This window comes from Heloderma suspectum, chromosome 3 (genome assembly GCF_057233095.1).
Source record: "Heloderma suspectum isolate Gila_16-S chromosome 3, 16-S_ref, whole genome shotgun sequence".
In the NCBI taxonomy this organism is placed as follows: Eukaryota; Metazoa; Chordata; class Lepidosauria; order Squamata; family Helodermatidae; genus Heloderma; species Heloderma suspectum.
This window is the reverse complement of record NC_139460.1, coordinates 236,979,984-236,997,481: the sequence shown is the minus strand read 5'-3', so window position 1 is coordinate 236,997,481 and position 17,498 is coordinate 236,979,984. Positions and strand designations below refer to the sequence as shown.

At 43.3% G+C, this 17,498-nt stretch overlaps 1 protein-coding gene across 1 annotated transcript in view; it reads right to left on the bottom strand.

Annotated features, from left to right (window-relative positions):
* Positions 1–17,498, bottom strand: part of ADAM12 (ADAM metallopeptidase domain 12) — a 359,777-nt gene that overhangs the window by 162,248 nt on the left and 180,031 nt on the right. The window lies entirely within an intron of this gene.

Here is a 17,498-nt window from a genome sequence, read left to right as displayed (position 1 = left end):
AGAGAAGAAGGGGAATCACTTGGAAATACCACATCTCCATTCTGCTGATGAAAGTCTTCCATTGGTGTGGTGGTGGAGGGAAAATGGTTGGATCCTGCCCAATGGAATTTGGTTATGCCAGCGAAGCACTGAACAATGTTCAAGAATCCACAATGAGCTGCAAACTGTAGTGCTTTTGAATCCCTGCCTCTTCTATTAGTTGCCTTCCTCTAATTTACTATAGTATAAGTTTTGGTTCCATGCAAAACATTCATCCTGTTAGAAGCCTCCCTTTTTTCAATTAACGTTCCTGTCTTCAGAAACACTGGTAGGGTGGAGTAACTAAGGCAGGTCTTCCCAGATATGGGGGCAATGGGGATTTTTGCCATAAGCCTTGCATATTAATGTACTTTAAGGGAGCCTCAACAAATGTCACAAACTGCGGGGAGCTTATCCCCCATTTTAACTTGTCAACTTTATTTACAATATCTAGAACCTTGCACCATGGGCATGCATCTAATGGAAGTTTCTCTCTCTCTCTCTCTCTCAATCTCTCTCTCTCTCTTACACTTACACACACACACACACAGAGTCTGCTTCTAATTATGAATATATTGTCATTACATTACCTTCAAGCAACTTTATCTGGTAAAGTTTATCATATGGCTTGAGCAGGGGGGTAGTTTGCATGTTCCTATCGCAACAAATGCAGTTGCTCAGAATAGTTATTATTTCAAAGTATTCCTCCCCAACCCCTTTAATTAACTTTTTTAAAACAAGGCAGTTTACAATAAATTAAGCTACAAGTACAAAACTCAAAAGACACAATCCTTAAAATATCATAGTGTCAAATTACAAAAGTACACAATCAGTAGAAACAAGAAAGAGGGCAGAAATAACACAGCAAGTAACAGCAATACAACTCAAAATCAATCTCCACCAAAAGCAATTTGTTTTTTCACCTAAAACTCAACAGAGAAGGAGTGCTTCTCTAGGAAGGGCCACCCATGTTGTTCTGTACTGCACGGTGCAGAAACTTTACATGGATTCTGCCTTTAAGGGCACAATCTTATGCACGTTCAGAGGAAACTCCCACAACTCCCACCATTCCCCAGCCTGCCATGCTGGCTGGGGAATGCTGGGAGTTGTGGGGCTTTTCTCTGTGTAAACAGGCATAGGATTGTGTCTTAAAATAACTAAGAGCTTTGTCACCTTAAAGATTAGTAGATGCAGCATATGTTTTTGCTTTATCAGATAAATGGTGTTAGCCACAGATGGCAGGATAACATGTCATTCATTTGATGACATGGACTCTAGCCACAACACTCTGCCATAAATAACTTGTAGTCTTTAAGGTGCCACAAGATTCTTTGTTGTTTTTTCTGGAAATTGAAGCCTTTCAAAATGTAACTGCTGTAGTATCAGGTTTGGTATTTTTTTTTTCTGACTACTGCCAGTTCTTACAATGATATAGGGTTGGATCCAGACATAGTCATTCTTACAGTAGACTCATTAAAATGAATGAGATGTAAGTTAATAACGACCCATCCATTTCAGTGGGTCATCTCAGAAAGACTAAGCCTGGAACTGATCCATAGGGTGCTATCCAATACTGCTGTTGTGTTCCCGCTGGTTCCACTGCACTTGCAGGACCCACCACTTGTGTAACAGGAACTAGCACTTCTGACCATAATCCTGGAAATGAATGGAAACACTCGTTTCTGGATCAGGGCAGGTAAGGGCACGTCCCTTCTGCAAGCTCTGCTGACTTGTCCCATTCTGGAAATGAGCGTTCTGCTCATTTCCAGTGGCTGCAGGATCCATTAGTGTTTAACTAGTGATTAACATCTGATAATGTTTAACATTCCCTTTGTTGTCAGAGTAATGCCATGCTCTACAGGTTCTGTAACAAATTCACATTCAGCATAAATATAACACATAAAGGGGAAGTTTTCATTTTCAGCCCAAGGTTTCCAAGGGCTCAGTTTGCCCTGAGTCCATGGAAACTTTTGAAAAGTTAGACTGCCACCTTTTTTCTGGCAGGGGCCTCCTCTGTCTTTAACAAATTTATGACGTGAAAAAGTCAACAGGTGCAGATTTATACAGCTTGGAGAAGCTAATTAATTAATTAATTAATTTCCTGCCGTTCTACTAAAACAGCACTCAAGGCAGCTAACAAGAAAATACAGGGGGGAAATACAAAGTTACCTTAAAACTTTAAAAATAATCAATTCAAAACAAATCCCATAAAACCACATCCCATAAAACCAAAGAAAGATAAAGGACAAAAACAAAGAACATATCAATAAGAGAAAAAAAAAAAATAACAGCATCCGCTAGATTATAAACTCAATTCAGCAGCAGATAAGCTTGGATGCCAAAAGCCTGTTTGAACAAAAATGTATTTGTCTGCTGGAAGAAAAATAACAGAGATAACGCTAGCCTGTCCTCCTTTGGCAGGGAGTTCCAGACCTGGGGGCAGCCACTGAAAAGGCCCTCTCTAGTGTTCCTGTCAAGTGTGCCTCTGATAATGGTGGGTCTGAGGGAAATGTCTCTTCCCAGGATTGTAAAACCTATGCAGGGTCATATGGGAAAAGTAGTCTTTCAAGTGACAGAGAAACTGCACCTGTTTAATATCTGCCTGTCATACAGCTTTTAAAACCATAGGAACTTTACCAGAAAAAGGTGGCAATGACATCCCTACTGAACAGTTATGGAGAAGGGACTGTTGACTAATCAGGAAATGTCAGAATCCTCCCTTTCATATTGCTCCATTCCATTTAAATACTTTGTTGTACATCCAATGTGCCAGGACGAACAAGCCCTACCACTTTGAGCAGTTTCATCGGAGGCATATAATTTTCTCTTCAACTCAAGGAAGAAATGAGCTTATAATGACATTCAGCCACTGACCCAGATTTAAAGGTTATCCTGTATAAATCATTTTAATTATTCCTGTTAACCAGCTGTTCAAAAATATTGTGCATTCCAAGCTAAAAATGCACTGTCAGACATTCTTGGTTCTATGTCTGCTTGAACAAGAGTATCTGCACTGGTCAACCTCATTATGTATTTCACCCAAACAACTGCAGATAATTGGAAGTATGTGTTGCTTTGATCATTTCAGTTCCCCCCACTCCCTGCTCTGAACGCACAGGGTTTCAAAACCTCCTGATGAGTCATGTGCTAGAAAATGCAATTGCACTATATTATAAATACAGAGGAGAAGGTATGCATGTCCCTGTGTGTGTGTGTGTGTGTGTGTTTACTTTCTTATTTTCAGTTTCCTCACCCTCCCTCCTTTCCTTTTCTTGAGTGACATGTTGACTTTTGATTCTTTCCAGTGTTGCGCAATATTCTGCATGTGCAACAAGAGATCCTCAGACTAAGGGAACACGCGGGGCGGGAGCAGGATTGTACTGACCAGTCACATCCCTTCTGTGTCGACACACACTGGCTGGCCACATGGGCAGTGGCCACGTATTCAGCTTCAGTGAGAGCAAGCTGCATAGGATATCTTTCTATAAGGGGAATTCTAATTGACCTAGGATCCCCCTTCAGGAGGAGGAGCTCTATGTGTGTAAGTCTTATTCAAATTGAGGTTGAATGCACAGCTACCAGGGCCTAGAGCCAGCTGGCACATCAGACACAAAGGAGGCATGGCTAGCCAGCACAATCTCACTCCTCTCTCACTTGATGGGTGAACACATAAGAGGGATTGTGTGTACCTCCTTAAGACTTAGAAGAGAACAAAGCAAGATCTGCTTTCAGGCAACTCTCATGTAAACACTGGAGAACTGGCCTGAATACTGGAGCTACTGTATCACAATAACTGATGAACAAATGACCCAGGAATATCACATAAATAAGACTAAAGACACAGGACTATGGCTCTATTGACTGACAAGAGTATAAATACAATCAATCAATCAATCAGTCAATCAATGGATTAATAGGGCTAAACTCTATTTGTGCACACATGAACACACACACAAATGGACATATGTATAGGGCCATATTTATGTAATTCCGAAAGGGAGGTTGTCTTACTCCACTTTCCTAAGGTCCAGGGATGGTCTGTTTATCAGGTCTATTTTCTTGTGATGAGAGAACACATTCCACATTGGTTGCATTCTGGTTTCAGCCAAGTCCAGCCAACCCACCTCCCCCGATAAGCTCTCATTCTACCTCTCTCTGAGCTCAAGTTCAAAACATCTTCTTTTCCACTACAGTAAGATACCCAAACAAATTTAGAACTGTAGCCCTATAAATATTGCCCATTAAGGGTGGAACTACATAGCACTTCCCCTGCCACTGCTTTCCTTTATTGCAGCCTTCCCCAATTTGGTGTCCTCCATATGTGGCTAGCCATGCTGCCTGGGAGTGATGGGAGTTGCAGTCTGACACATCTGGAAAATACCTGGGGAAGGTTGTTTTATTGAGTAAACAGCTGCAGGTAGCTTCAGACTGCACATAGGACTGGAGAGAGAGAGAGAGACAGCCTCTTTTAACCTTTTCCTTCCCAGCTGTTTCTCCACTTAAGATGATCCCTGCTGCTTTTCTTCCTGAAAGATACAAAGTGCTGGGGGGGGGGATTTTGAGTTCAAAAACAGCTTGAAAGGAAACAGTTAAGCAGGCCCTCCTCCCCCTGATTTTCTGCTTAGTCTGAAGCACCCACAGCTACTTTAACCTGTAGATAAAAAAATCACTAAGAAATCCTCTCCTAACCATTTTCTCCAAGTGATGAAGTATCAGTCAACCATCTGTGACAAAAAGCAAAAGATGCCAAAAGTCAATATCATTTTTAAAAAGATAATCAGACTTGAATGTATGATTTATTTTGCTGTTCCAGATGAAGTTTGCAACTATACATGCAGTGAAATTTTGTATGGGTACTAGATCAAGTCAACAGTCACATTCAAAACTACTACATTGTTTCTTTACAGGTTGATAAATGCTTTGGCACCTTTCTATATTACTGTGGAAGTTACGATTTAACCATGAATTCTATTCATGGTCTGGTCCCTGCAGTTCTTTAAATTCAAGGAGCCAATTTAGTGGACTTACATTTATATTGCAGAACACTTTCATACTGCAAATCATCTAGTTCCTGACGCATAGCAATCTAATTAGCTCTTTGGCCTTTGAAATTTACAGCTCAAAGCTGCTTTTAGTATAAATCAAGTCAGCTAGAACTTGGTTGGGTAAGAATGACAGGGGGTTAAATATATTTACAGCGTTGATTCTCCATAGCCTGCCATCTTGCATATTTTTGTATGTATCCATGCAAAGTGGGGTTTTTAAAACACTAATTCTATATTAGGCCATTGTAACATAACAGTTGTCATAACATAACATAATACTTGGAGTACGACAAGGCTGCATATTGTCACCCTGCTTATTTAACTTATATGCAGAGTACATCATGAGAAACGCCGGGTTGGATGAATCACAGGTCGGAATTAAGATTGCCGGGAGAATTATCAACAACCTCCGATATGCAGATGATACCACCCTAATGGCAGAAAGCGAAGAAGATCTAAAGAGCCTCTTGTTGAGGGTGAAAGAGGAGAGCACAAAAGCTGGTTTGAAACTCAACATTAAAAAAACTAAGATCATGGCATCTGGCCCCATCACTTCCTGGCATATAGAAGGGGAAGAAATGGAAGCAGTGACAGATTTTATTTTCTTGGGCTCCAAGATCACCGCAGATGGTGACTGTAGCCATGAAATTAAAAGACGCTTGCTCCTTGGGAGGAAAGCTATGGCAAACCTAGACAGCATAGTAAGAAGCAGAGACATCACTTTGCCAACCAAGGTCCGTCTATCAAAGCTATGGTTTTCCCAGTAGTAATGTATGGCTGTGAGAGCTGGACTATAAGGAAGGCTGAGCACCGAAGAATTGATGCTTTTGAACTGTGGTGCTGGAGAAGACTCTTAGGAGTCCCCTGGACTGCAAGGAGGTAAAATCAGTCCATCCTAAAGGAAATCAACCCTGACTGCTCATTGGAAGGACAGATACTGAAGCTGAAGCTCAAATATTTTGGCCACCTAATGCGAAGAGAAAACTCTCTGGAAAAGACCCTGATGCTGGGAAAGACTGAAGGCAAAAGGAGAAGGGGATGGCAGAGGATGAGATGGCTAGATAGCATCACCGATGCAATGAATATGAACTTGAGCACGCTCCGGGAGAGAGCGCAGGACAGGAAGGCCTGGCGTGCTATGGTCCATGGGGTCACAAAGAGTCGGACACGACTGAACAACAACAACAACAACAACAACATAACAGTGACTGGATGACTATCTTTGTTATCTTCATTGCTTGTTAATTCCTTCCTTTTCAATTATTATTAATTACATTTTTCTATCCTGCTCTCCCTCCAAAGGGATCATCATCATCATCATGGCGATCACTCGTGACCGAGTAAGATTGTCTTCCAGAGACAGTCTTAGCAGTGGGTCTGCAGGTGGCTGTGAAGGCCAAGTCTGGATCTTAGATTAGATTAGGGCAGTGTATATATAACCCACCATACACACACATACACACACACACACACACAAACACACACTTACACTTTATCATCACATCAATGTTTTGATGTAGATTAGGCTGAAAGACAAGTCCTATTCATGCATTCCCTCTCACCTGATTCCAGCTGCATGAGGGTGGAGAGCAGAACCATGCTTCCTGGCCCCGTCATCAGCCCTGTCACCCTCTGCACATTGGAGGGCTGAATGTCTGTAGTGGTGAGCCTGCTATACTTGTGTAAGCTCTTTTTGCTACTTAGAACCCAGACTCAATTAGCTGGTGTGTCTCATTCTCCACCTTCGCACCACTGGAGTCGTGTGAGAGGGAATGCATGAATAGGGCTATTGTTATTCAACAACCTCGACCCTCCCTTGAGCTCAGAGGATGGCCTGGAGGGGGCATCTCCCTACACCTTACCAGTTCCTTCCAGACTAGATGACACAGCCTTGCCTGGCTTATCAGATTTGAAGGCCTCTCTCCTGGTGTAGCCCCCATCACCCCATTGCCTTAAGGTGCATAAAGCAATGGGCCTTTAAGATCCCAGGCAGCTTTCCAACAGGGGGTGGAGCCTGCAGCCATACCAGGATGGCCAGCCTTTGTAAGCTTCCAGAAAGCCTTTGCACATTGCATTGCTGAAGAAACAGTTCTCCTTGCTATAGTTGAGAAGTCTTCAGCCAATGCTCTGTCCAAGGTCCTGAACATGGTCCTTGCTGACTGGGACTTGACTCGGTCCTAGCTTTTGTTTAGTTTACCAATTGGCTTTGCTTGCCTTGATGAATGTAATTCTACCATGCCTGCCACTCCACCAGTCAGCTATGAGGTACTGCAACCACAGCTCACTTCCCTGAGAGCTCTGAGTCTAGCCAGGGCAGAACAGAACAGCTATAGTGATTGGCCCAAGAATATCCAGTGAGCTTCATGTTTACGCAGAGTTTTGAACCCTAGTCTCCATAGTCCTACATTAGTATACGTGCATCATACACTTTCTCTGTTTTATGTTATATCACCAGACGTTCTGCATTTTACAAGACTTTCCAAGTTATTACAAATCCCCAGACCCTGAAATCTGTATGTTTTTAATGCATTTTTAAAAAGTAACAAAATTACAGACACCCACAACCACACACAGCTGGGGATTTTGTACTTCCTATTCCAGAAACCTGCAGATACTTTCCTTAATGACAGTGGATTGGACCCAGACTACATTAGCCGAACTTAGTCATGACAAGTTAGTCATGACTTAAATGCCATTGATTTTAGTGGCAACTAGTGGAACTAACTTAGTCTGGATCCATCCCAATGTGTGGTAAAATAATAAAAGAATACATGAGATAACAAGGTCCAGAAGAAAAAAATATCTGGTACTCCAATCCTAAATATTTGTGCTGATAGAGCTGTGAAAAATACTAGATAAGGGCTGGATGTGCCTGATCTTGTCTGATCTCGGAAGCTAAGCAGGATCAGCCCTGGTTAGTAGTACATGGATGGGAATCTGCCTGGGAATTGGGCTTCCTGCATTGAGCAGGGGGTTGGACTCGATGGTCTTGTAGGCCCCTTCCAACCCTATGATTCTATTCTATTCTATTCTATTCTATTCTATTCTATTCATGATTAAGTTATATCACAGTGCATTAGCATAGCAGTTGGTATGCTCCATCCTAACTATTATTTTTCCTTCAAGCCATGCCAAAAAAAAAAAAAAAAGGAGGGGGAAAAACAAAACTATGTGGATTCTGGCACAGAATCAATAATAGTAAGCTTTAAATATAAATATCAAGACATTTTAATTACAGTTATTAATTTTGGTACTTCAACTGACAGATCAAAGCAATTAAAAATAATGGATAAAAGAATAAAATAATTGAAGAGTGCATGCATACTCCCCATCTCCAAGAAATAAAACAATAAGAGCTGCTTCACACTTTATGTGAAACAGCAAAGAATGGATATGTGTACACACTTACATTTATGGTTTTCGATGCTTCTTCATCAGTGCATTTTGGGGGACTGGGTTCAGCACATTGGGTAGCACCTTTCAGCATCTTGGGTAGCAGCACTGTTAGAGTTTTGGCTGGTGGTAACTGGAATCACCAGCCACCACTGATCTTTGTAACATGCAGAGAGGAACCTCATCATGAGATGAGTGGACCTGAGATCCACAGCACCATGTTGCCTCCTCTGAGCACTCAGTGTTCTCAAGCATAATCTCTTCCTATAGCTTCCATCTATTTCAATGGCAGAAGTTTATGGCTGTAATCTTGGGTGCAATCTACTTTAAAGTGGACAGTCCTCTGTTTGAAAGGCTGTCCAGTCCGGGTCTGGTTTAAAGGTAAAGAACCATAGAAGGAAGGGAGGGCAGGGGCTTTTAAATTTCCCATCAATGCTTAGCACCTGGGACCTCAGACTGAGCAGGCACAAAGGTTATCTGGTCAGTCTTCCCACTAAGATGAGATATACTGCATTTCTATTTAAATTATTTTGCATGGCATTTCCTCTCTTTTGGCAGCACATAAGTAGCCATCCCACTGTAATCAGGAAGTGTACAGAAATGGAGTAATACCCCCTCCCTGCCCTAAACTAGGAACACCAGTGTCTAGTGTGAGTGTGCACAGTTTAGAATGCCAACTTATTCATGTTCTCACTTGCAACTCCTTCCATTGAAGTAATGGAAGCCATTCATTTTAGGGGAGAAAACAACATTCTAAAAAAAAGAAAAAAGGAATAGATTACACTTAAACTTCAATACAAGCAGACCAAATATACAAAGATAAATCAATTCATGAGTGGCACCTACATACCACTCTTCTGAATGTTGCTAGTGTTCTTAGGTCTTCAAGCCATTGCATTATAGGCTGTGAGCTTTTATCCTTCCAGTATTGTAGTATCTGTCTTTTAGCAGTCAAGAGGCCCCAATAAATCCATTTACACTGACCATACGTTAGATGTGTTACATGGTCAGCAGGTAAATAGTTTAAGAGAACACATACAACAGTAAATATTAAAGAGCTTTCCAGTACAAAGTTTACCCAAATGATAACTTCCTCCCCCAAAGAGGCCACTATTGGGCATATCCAAAACACATGAATAAAAGAAGCATTAACTGTATCACACCTCCAACAATTAGCCGAGTTAGACAAACCTTTAGAGATGTTGTTTCTTGTCCTGAAACAAGAGTTTTTGCTGAATAAGATGTAACTGAAGGTCCATAGATATATCAGGCACGGACGCCAAAATGGCGATTGCCTAATCCATTGATTAGGCAAAATAGGACATCCCAATTTGCTGTTCCATTCCTGCCGAAGACCCTGTGCATCATATTTATTCACTGTTAATAAGAATTTATAGACGTGAATCGTGGGTCGATATACCTGGTCAACTTCAATAAGTGTTTCCAATAGCAAAGGGGACTCAAGAGGCAGTGAAAGCAGCAGGACTGAATTTAGATTCTAACAAATGTTGCGATTGCAAATTCTGCCATTCAGCTGTAGAAGGCAAGTCAAATTTATCTTGCAAAGCTGAAAATGGCAAAAATTCATCATGAACACCCACTAATTGATCCAGGGTAAAAAACATCTTATCTGTCCAGGTCCACCACAAAAACATCTTTCCCATTTTGAAAGCACTGGGCTCAGTCCTGGGCCCAGTGCTCTTCAACATTTTTATTAATGACTTGGATGAGGAGGTGCAGGGAATGCTGATCAAATTTGCACATGACACAAACTTCGGCAGGATAGCTAATACCCTGGAAGACAGAAACAAAATTCAAAGTGATCTGGATAGACTGGAGTGCTGGGCAGAAAACAACAGAATGAAGTTTAATAGGGATAAATGCCAAGTTCTGCACCTAGGAAAAAGAAACCAAATGCACAGTTACAAGATGGGGGATACATGCCTCAACAACACTACAAGCGAGAAGGATCTTGGAATTGTTGTCAATCACAAACTGAATATGAGCCAACAATGTGATATGGCTGCAAAAAAGGCAAATGTTATTTTGGGCTGCATTAATAGAAGCATCCCCTTCATTGATCACTGCCTTGTTGTGGCGAAGGGGCTTGCGTAACTCAGTGAAGCCATAAGCTATGCCGTGCAGGGCCACGCAAGACAGACAGGTCATAGTGGAGAGTTCTGATAAAATGTGGTCCACTGGAGAAGGAAATGGCAACCCACTCCAGTATTCTTGCCAAGTGAACCCCATGGAACATATCACAAGGCTCAAAGAGATGACGCTGGAAGATGAGCCCCTCAGGTCGGAAGGTGTCCAATATACTACTGGGGAACAGCAGAGGGAATTTCCAAGTAGCGCCAGAAAGAGTGAAGCGGCTGGGCCAAAGCCGAAAGGACACTCAGCTGTGGATGTGTCTGGTGGTGAAAAGAAAGTCCGATGCTGTAAAGAACAATATTGTTTAGGAACCTGGAATGTAAGATCAATGAATCAAGGTAAGCTGGAGGTGGTCAAACATGAGATGGCAAGATTGAACATCGACGTCTTGGGAATCAGCGAACTAAAATGGACACGCATGGGCGAATTTAATTCAAGTGACCATCATATCTATGACTGTGGGCAAGAATCCCTTAGAAGAAATGGAGTAGCACTCATAGTCAACAAAAACGTGGGAAAAGCAGTCTTAGGGTACAATCTCAAAAACGATAGAATTATCTCAGTACGAATCCAAGGCAAACCATTCAACATCACAGTAATTCAAGGCTACGCCCCAACCACTGAGGCCAAAGAAGCTGAGGTTGATCGGTTCTATGAAGACCTACAACACCTTCTGGAACTAACACCAAAAAAAGATGTCCTCTTCATCATAGGGGATTGGAATGCTAAAGTAGGAAGTCAAGAAATCACCAGGCTAACAGGCAAGCATGGCCTTGGTGTACAAAATGAAGCAGGACAAAGGATAATTTTGCCAAGAGAACACGCTGATCATAGCAAACACTCTTTTCCAACAGCACAAGAGACGACTCCACACATGGACATCACCAGATGGTCAATATCGAAATCAGATTGATTATGTCCTTTGCAGCCAAAGATGGAGAAGCTCCATACAGTCAGTAAAAACAAGACCTGGAGCTGACTGTGGCTCAGATCATGAGCTGCTTCTTGCAAAATTTTGGCTTAAATTGAAGAACATAGGGGAAACCACTAAACCATTCAGGTATGACCTAAATCATATCCCTTATGAATATACAGTGGAGGTGACAAATGGATTTAAGGGATTAGACCTGATAGACAGAGTGCCTGAGGAACTATGGACGGAGGTCCGTAACGTTGTTCAGGAGGCAGCAACTCAATCCATCCCAAAGAAAAAGAAATGCAAGAAAGCAAAGTGGCTGTCTGATGAGGCTTTACAAGTAGCTGAGGAAAGAAGGGAAGTGAAAATCAAGGGGGAAAGGGGAAGATATATCCAACAGAATGCAGAGTTCCAGAGAATAGCAAGGAGAGACAAGAAGGCCTTCTTAAATGAACAATGCAAAGAAATCGAGGAAAACAATAGAATGGGAAAGACTAGAGATCTTTTAAAGAAAATCGGAGATCTCAAGGGAATGTTTTGTGTGAAGACAGGCATGATAAAGGACAAAGAAGGCAGGGACCTAACAGAAGCAGATGAGATTAAGAAGAGGTGGAAAGAATACACAGAAGAACTGTACAGGAAAGATCTTAATGTCCCTGATAGCCACGATAGTGCGGGCACTGAACTTGAGCCGGACATCCTCGAGAGTGAAGTCAAGTGGGCCTTAGGAAGCATAACTAACAAAGCTAGCGGAGATGACAGTCTTCCAGCTGAGCTATTTAGAATCCTAAAAGATGATGCTGTTAAAGTGCTGCACTCAATATGCCAACAAATTTGGAACACTCAACAGTGGCCACAAGACTGGAAAAGGTCAGTTTACATTCCAAATCCAAAGAAAGGCAATGCCAAAGAGTGTTCAAACTACTGTACAATTGCACTCATTTCACATGCCAGCAAGGTGATGCTCAAAATCCTACAAGCTAGGCTTCAGCAGCATGTGAACCGAGAACTACCGGAAGTACAAGCTGGGTTTCGAAGAGGCAGAGGAACTAGAGATCAAATCGCCAACATTCGCTGGATCATGGAGAAAGAAAGAGAATTCCAGACAAATGTCTATTTCTGCTTCATTGACTACACTAAAGCCTTTGATTGTGTGGATCACAACAAACTATGGCAAATTCTTAAAGAGATGGGAGTACCAGATCACCTTACCTGTCTCCTGAGAAACCTGTATGAGGGTCAAGAAGCAACAGTAAGAACCGGACAAGGAACAACCGATTGGTTCAGAATTGGGAAAGGAGTATGACAAGGCTGTATATTGTTGCCCTGCTTATTTAATTTATATGTAGAGTACATCATGAGAAATGCCGGGTTGGATGAGTCACAGGTCGGAATTAAGATTGCCAGGAGAATTATCAACAACCTCACATACTCAGACAATACCACCCTAATGGCAGAAAGCAAAGAGGATCTAAAGAGCCTCTTGTTGAGGGTGAAAGAGGAGAGTGCAAAAGCTGGTTTGAAACTCAACACTAAGAAAACTAAGATCATGGCATCTGGGCCCATCACTTCCTGCCATATAGAAGGGGAAGAAATGGAAGCAGTGACAGATTTTATTTTCTTGGGCTCCAAGATCACTGCAGATGGTGACTGTAGCCATGAAATTAAAAGACGCTTGCTCCTTGGGAGGAAAGCTATGGCAAACCTAGACAGCATAGTAAGAAGCAGAGACATCACCTTGCCGACAAAGGTCCATCTAATCAAAGCTACGGTTTTCCCAGTAGCAACGTATGGCTGTGAGAGCTGGACTATAAGGAAGGCTGAGCGCCGAATAGGGATGGCGGAGAATTTCTCCCCGAAACTTCGGGGGGCCGAGCGCCAACGTGTTTGGCCTCCCGAAGACGTTTTGGGGAGAAATTCTCCGCACCCCCCCGCCCCCCACACCCCCCCGGGACGGGACTTACCTTTGCTGAATGTCCCTCCCAGCGGCGGGTCCGGCCAGCGGTTCGGCGGGTGTTTCGGTCTTTCGGTCTTTCGAAAGCGGTCTTTCGACCGGCTGCCGCCCCCGCCATACCAATAAAAGAAAAGAAAAAACACCCCCGTGATAGGCTACGTGACGATTAACGTAGCCTATCACGGCTATATCTGCAAAGTCAGCCGTGATAGGCTACGTAAATCGTCACGTAGCCTATCACGGGTGACTTAAAAAAAAAAAAGCGCGTACGGATAATGGCGGCCCCCATAGGGAGCCACCATTCCCGTTCCTTATTTGGTCGCTGTAGTCTACGTAAAGATTGACGTAGACTACGGCGAAAATAAGGGCAACCCTGTTTGCATTGCCCTTATTTTCGCCGTAGTCTACGTAAATCTTTACGTAGACTACAGCGACCAAAGAAGGAACGCGAATGGCGGCTCCCTTTGGGGGCCGCCATTTGCGTACGCACTTTTTAAATATTTTTTTAAGTCACCTGTGATAGGCTACGTGATGTTTAACGTAGCCTATCACGGCTGACTTTGCAGATCTAGCCGTGATAGGCTACGTTAATTGTCACGTAGCCTATCACGGGGGCATTAAAAAAAAAAAAACAAAACTTTGGAGTTCGCGGCCGGGCGAGGCGAGGCGCCTCCTCCCCGGCCTGAATTTCGGCCGGGCTAGGCGGGAAGCCTCCCCCCCCGGCCTGAACTTCGCGGGGGGAGCAGCGAAGCGCCTCCCCCACACCGCGAACAAGCTTCGAGGACAGGTAAGTGACTTTCGTCCACCCCTAGCGCCAAAGAATTGATGGCTTCAAACTGTGGTGCTGGAGAAGACTCTTACGAGTCCCCTGGACTGCAAGGAGGTCCAGTCAGTCAGTCCTAAAGGAAATCAACCCTAAGTGCTCATCGGAAGGACAGATACTGAAGCTGAAGCTCAAATATTTTGGCCACCTCATGCGAAGAGAAAACTCCCTGGAAAAGACCCTGACGCTGGGAAAGATTGAAGGCAAAAGGAGAAGGGGCAGAGGATGAGATGGCTAGATATCATCACTGATGCAATGAATGTGAATTTGAGCACACTCTGGGAGAGAGCGGAGGACAGGAAGGCCTGGCGTGCTATGGTCCATGGGGTCACGAAGAGTCGGACACGACTTAATGACTGAACAACAACAAATAGAAGCATAGCTTCAAAATGCCAGGAAGTACTAGTTCCCCTGTACTCAGCACTGGCTAGGCCTCATCTGGAGTACTGTGTCCAGTTCTGTGCACCACACCTTAAGAAGGATGCAGACCAACTGGAGAGGGTTCAGAGGAGGACAACAAAGATGATCAGGGGACTGGAAACAAAGCCCTATGAAGAGAGACTGAAAGAACTGGGCATGTTTAGCTTTGAGAAGAGAAGAATGAGGGGAGATAGGATAGCGCTCTTCAAGTACTTGAAAGGTTGTCACAGAGAGGAAGGCCAGCATCTCTTCTCGATCATCCCACAGTGCAGGACACGGAAAATGGGTTGAAGTTACAGGAAGCCAGATTCCATCTGAACATCAGGAAAAACTTCCTGACTGTTTAGAGCAATACAGCAATGGAACCAATGACCTAGGGAGGTGGTGGGCTCTCCCACACTGGAGGCATTCAAGACGAGGCTGGACAGCCATCTGTCAGGGATGCTCTGACTTGGATTCCTGCATTGAGCAGGGGGTTGGACTCGATGGCCTTGTAGGCCCCTTCCAACCCTACTATTCTATGATTCTATGATTCTATGAAATCTGGATTTCCCCATAGAATCAATTTAGCATGGGAAAATGGATTTATTTATTTATTTATTTATTTATTTCTATACCGCCCAATAGCCGAAGCTCTCTGGGCGGTTCACAAAAATTAAAACCAAACAACACACAATAAAACAATTTAAAATATATAGAACATTAAAACCACAATATAACAATACAACCACAATAAAACCTAGCAGCAGTGCAGGAGTTTAAAATACAGATTTAAAACAGCAAAGATAAAAATTTAGAAAGCTAAAATGCCTGGGAAAATAAAAAAGGTCTTCACCTGGCGCTGAAAGGAATACAATGTAGGCGCCCGGCGAACCTCACTAGGGAGTTCATTCCAGAGCTGGGGTGCCACAGCAGAAAAAGCCCTCCTCTTAGTAGCCACCCGCCTCACTTCCTTTGGCAGGGGCTCACGGAGAAAGGCCGCTGATGATGATCTTAAGGTCTGGGCAGGCACATATGGGAGAAAGCAATCCTTCAGGTAACCTGGCACCAAGCCGTTAAGGGCTTTAAATGTTAACACCAGCACTTGAGTTCACCTGTGCCTCAAGTGACAGTTCTGGATCCAAGAGCACCCCCAAACTACGAACCTGATCCTTTAGGGGGAGTGCAACCCCCTCCAGAACAGGTTGAATACCACCTAGCTGGGCAGACGAACCACCCACTAACAGTACCTCCATCTTGTCTGGATTGAGTTTCAGTTTATTGGCCCTCATCCAGTCCATTACCGTGCCCAGGCACTGATTCAGAACAGCCACTGCCTCACCTGGGTTTGATGAGAAAGAGAGGTAGAGCTGGGTGTCATCTGCATATTGATGGCACCTCAGCCCACACCTCCGGATAACCTCCCCCAGCGGTTTCATGTAGATGTTAAACAGCATGGGGGATAGAATAGAGCCCTGTGGAACCCCATGGCACAATTGCCATGGCACAGAGCAATAATCCCCCAGCACCACCTTCTGGAATCGGCCATCCAAGTAGGAGCAGAAGCACTGTAGTGCAGTGCCTCCAACTCCTAACCCAGACAACCTATCCAGAAGGATACCATGGTCGATGGTATCGAAAGCCGCTGAGAGGTCCAGGAGAATCAACAGGGTCGCACTCCCCCTGTCCCTCTCCCAGCAGAGGTCATCCCACAGGGTGACCAAGGCAGTTTCCATTCCAAAACCAGGCCTGAAGCCCGATTGAAATGGATCTAGATAATCCGTTTCATTCAACAGTGCCTGGAGCTGTCCTGCAACCACCCGCTCAAGCACCTTTCCCAGGAAGGGGATGTTGGCCACTGGCCTATAATTGTTAACATCCTCTGGGTCCAGGTTAGGCTTTTTCAGGAGTGGTCTAATTACCACCTCTTTTAAAGTGGCAGGCACCACTCCCTCTCTCAAGGAGGAATTTACAGTCTCCTGGACCCAGCCGGATCAAACTGGAATTGGCATGACATTATATGCCACACGTCTCTAACGGCTGAGATTGTGGGAAGAGCTCTGCCCACCTTAATATGCTGAAAACCTAATGCCATTCATTTGGAGAGACGCTCCAGACAGGAAGATTCCCAAACTGACAAAGGTGGAAAATCTAATCTACATGGAAAAGATCACAGTGTAATAGAGATCAACAGATAAGCTGATTATTTGTAGCAAGATCCAGAATGCCAAACCCACCTTCTTTAAGTTGCATCCTTTTCAAAGGTATTCTAGGTGGAAAAGCCCCCCACCCCATTTGTAAAAGAAATTATTAAGTTTTTGGAAATATTTGCCAGGTATAAATAAGGGGATCCCACATATAACATAAACAATTTGAGGTATAGTATTCATCTTAAGTGTATTAACCTTACCCCATAAACTCAACTTTAAAGATGCCCATCTATCTGTATCTCATAAAATATCATTAATCAACTTGTTTAAATTTAACTTGATCATTTGAGATATATCTCTAAGGATAGTTATTCCCAAATAAGTAATGAAATCTGGGCACTGTCGAAACTCCAGTTAGCTAATACATTAAAGTACACCCTATCTCCAATCAGCATTATTTCCTACTTTGATCAACAGCCAGACAAAACACCAAAAGTATTAATCAGTTTCATCAAAGTTGGAGCCGACAACTGGAGTTTCAAGATAAAGATTGGTTTGCCAGATAAAAATCTTAAGAATTACAGGGAAGAATCAATGTCTCCCAACTTTTTACATATAGTATTCTGTAACACACAGGTTTTTATGA